Source organism: Furipterus horrens, unplaced genomic scaffold (assembly GCF_987537825.1).
Source record: "Furipterus horrens unplaced genomic scaffold, mFurHor1.1.pri manual_scaffold_1, whole genome shotgun sequence".
In the NCBI taxonomy this organism is placed as follows: domain Eukaryota; kingdom Metazoa; phylum Chordata; class Mammalia; order Chiroptera; family Furipteridae; genus Furipterus; species Furipterus horrens.
In genome coordinates this window covers 201,907,355-201,910,979 of record NW_028327171.1, presented here as the reverse complement: position 1 = coordinate 201,910,979, position 3,625 = coordinate 201,907,355, and the positions used below count along the sequence as shown (strand labels likewise).

At 43.4% G+C, this 3,625-nt stretch overlaps 1 pseudogene; it reads right to left on the bottom strand.

Annotated features, from left to right (window-relative positions):
- Positions 1–2,579: 2,579 nt before the first annotated feature.
- On the bottom strand, positions 2,580–3,161 carry LOC150022620 (keratin, type I cytoskeletal 18 pseudogene; annotated as a pseudogene).
- Positions 3,162–3,625: the final 464 nt, after the last annotated feature.

The following is a 3,625-nucleotide window of genomic DNA, read 5'->3' as shown; positions in this document are numbered from 1 at the left end:
AGGCCACCTGGAGGATACAAGTGTGTTCAGGACATGCGTTGTGTTGTATGTGCTCTAACTAGAAAGACAGACCGTGGCTGTCTCTGAACCAATCACGGTGTCCAGGACTGCCTGGGTCACGCATCCATCCTGGAGTCGTAAGGGTGGTAAACCCAACTGTACTACATATACTGAGATGGGAGGGGTAGTTCTCTAAAGTAAAATCAAACTCTCGTTTCCAGATGAACATTGAGTGGGTTATGGGTGACAGATGTCCATCTTTAGTGCTTCTTCTAAAGCCCCAGGTGTTTTTGCTATCCAGCCCTCCCTGCTCCTTTCCACTCTCCTCTATCCCAGGGCAACCCTGTCATCTCTGGTTGCAAAATGGAATGCAGTTCTCCCATATAAATAAGGTTTAAATGGTGGTTAAGCATAGTTAATGTATCATTTGTAATATATATTTCAAATACATTAACTTTGAAAAGCCTTTTGTGGGCAGTTTTGAGGATTTAACCATAATTTATAATACAGTGTCTATGGGAAAATGTGTGCTGAGAAACCAAACATTCAAACCAACAGACAACTCTTGGAACATAAACCTGGGTTCTATGAGTGCAACTGAGTGCTAAATTGTGCAGTAGAAATTGGAAGGGCTGAGACCTCTCAGAGAAAGGACACTTCCATAGCAGCTCTCTGGATCTGGGGAAGAGGTAGGTAGCATGATGCTACCAACCCATCAGTCTATTGAAAGCAGCAAAGTCTGACTTGTGTTCTCCACATATTATTCTATGGGTAGGAGGGAGACCTGGGTCTCCTGTCTCAGGGCTGCTGATCCGGTGCTGACTCTCTTGTGCCCTTTTCCTCCCTCCTTACTCTGCTCATGTCCCTCCTGAAGGTACATCCTTGCTTGCAAACAAGGGGAGGGATATATTTTGATCAAGAGTACTCTTTCTGTTTCTTTAAAACATTTTAAACACAAAAATACAAGAAAATATGAGACATTTTTCTATATGGAGTATAAAACTGAAAGCCACCTCCCCTCCCACCCCCCTCTTCTCCTCACTAGAGTTATTCACTACTTGGTATATTCCAGGATTCCTTTATAAAATGAGTTTCTAAATATGAGACTATTTTTTATGTTTCTATCAGAATCAGGCAGTTTTGGTAGGAAAAGTGTAATGATTCAAGCTCTTTTCTATTCCACCCCAGTAGTTTATTAAAGTTTGAATGGGGATTGATGTGGATGTTGCCAGGAGGGAGATAAAATTTCTAGATGAGTAGGATAAGCAGAGCTTGAAAAGTTCTACATATTATCTAATACAGACATCTCCTCCTGGTTTGAAAATCATTGCTCCCTATTTCAAAACATACAATAATTAACCACTCCATGGCTTCCAACCTTCATCTTTAACTTGTGGCCTATTTTTAAGTAATATCACATCATTTTATGTTAGAACTTTATGATAGTATACTTTGATTTTCCAAGTGTTTACTATTGTTTCATACATTTTCTTGTACATTTATTATAAAACCCACAATATGTTTTTCACTTTAGTCACGTATCTTTTTATGAAACTATGGAAATTAAGAAATATTTTGTATTTACCATTTCCAGAAGTCTTTATTTTTATTTTTGTTGATCTACACTTCCATTTCAAATTGAGGGGGATTCCTGAATATAGCCTTGGTGAGTCGCATGCATAGTGGGGTGTTTACAGAGAAGCAACCACCAGTTTGGATCCCCAGGTGGGAACTGGCACAGAAAGTCTGAGAGAAGTGGTAGGACAGACCAGGCCTGGAGTCTAGAATGGAAAGCCATGGAATAAAAGGACATTAAGATGGGGTGTTATGGCAGTGACCTTGACTTCAGTACTGGCTGCCTTTCTGTGGTATAATGGAGAATTTATCTGGACTTTGTCCCTGGTTCCTGGGATAGAACTTCTAAATGCTTCAAATTTCTAAAATGATAGGAGTTTCTTTATTATTTTTGGTAGCGTCTGGTAGTTTCTGTGAGGTGACTCATGGTGGGCCCCTAGATAGCTCATGCTATTGAGATGACTCAGGATGGGGACAGGCCATACCAGAAAGACCAACTGCATGATTAGGAGGTTGGGGCTTTGAGCCACATGATATCAGCCTAACCTTCCAACCTCTGGAGGGGGAAAAGTGAGGACTGGATATTGTGGCCAATGATTTAATCAATGATACATACATAATAAAACTCCGATAAAAACTTGGGACCTGAAGGATGACACAGCCTGATTCTGTGTGGAAAGGACACAGAAGCTCTGCATTTGGGCCCTCTCAGACCTCACCTCATATGTCTCTTCATGTGGCTGGTCCTGATTTGTATCCTTTATAATAAAACTTTGATTGGAAGTGTAGTACTTCCTGAATTCTGTAAGTCAGTCTAGCAAATTATCAAACTGAGTGGAGGTTGTTGGAACTCCTGGGATTGCAGCCAGTTGGTCAGACATGCAGTGGCGCGGGGATACCTGAACTCGTAACTGGCATCTGAAGGGAGGGTAGTCTTTTTTTTTAAAATCTCTGAAGTTTTTATTGGCCTACTGCCCCCCAAGGGCTGCTTCACTTTTGGTGCCTTAACTCTTCAGAAGTTTGGAGTTGCTTATCTCAGACACCACTTTTCCATCCACAGTGCTGTGGGCGGTGGTGGTATTTTGGATGGCTCGTATGGAATGGCTGTTGTCCAGGGATTTTCCAAGATCGAAGTCCTCCCCTTTTTCCAGTAGGTGGCAGTAGGTAGTGATCTCAGCCTCTAGTTTGACCTTGATGTTCAGCAGGCCCTTGTGCTTCTGGGCCTGGCATTGTCCTATTGTCCAGGGCTGGGCCAGCTCTGACTCCAGGTGCAGCAGGATTCCATTGAGCTGTTCCATCCGCCTGGAAGAGCACATCTCCACTTCTCTCAGGTTGTTCTTCAAGCTGGCCTGCAAATTCCTTGTCAAGTCCAGGTTGATCTCCAAGGACTGGACTGGACATGTCAGCTTCATGACTGCCTTCTCAGCAGCTCCTATCTCAGCGGTCTGTGAAGTTACCACTGCGGTGCTTCCCTCAGTCTTCTGGAGCCAATACTTGTCTATTTTCTCTTGGATCTTGCAAGACAGCTTGTCATACCAGGCCTGATTTCTGCCATGATCTTTTGTGGTCTTAAGATTTGGGGGCATCCAATTCCATGGTCAACCCAGACCATTTATTTCCTCTTTGTGGTTCTTCATGAAGAGCAGTTCCCCATTCAGAGCCCTGATCTCCGTCTCCAGCTGCAGCCCAGTGATATTGGTGTCATCAATGACATTTTTGGAGCCCAGTGATATCACTCTCCACAGACTGGCACATGGTCAGCTTCGTCTTGTACTTGACCTGAAGTCCTCAGAAGCGAGACAAACATTGTCAATTTATAGAATGATATGGGCATTGTCCACAGAACTTGCAAAGATCTGAGCCCTCAGGTCCTTGATGGTCTTAAGATAATGCTCTCAGTCTCTGACCCGGGGTCCCTTCTTCTTTAGGTGTTTCTGGATTTTGCTCCCCAGTCTCCAATTGTCAGCCTCTAGGCTCCTTACCATATCAGGTAGGAGGTCAGGTAGTCATCCAAGGATTGCATAGTTTCCTTCTCTCTCTGGATGCCCCC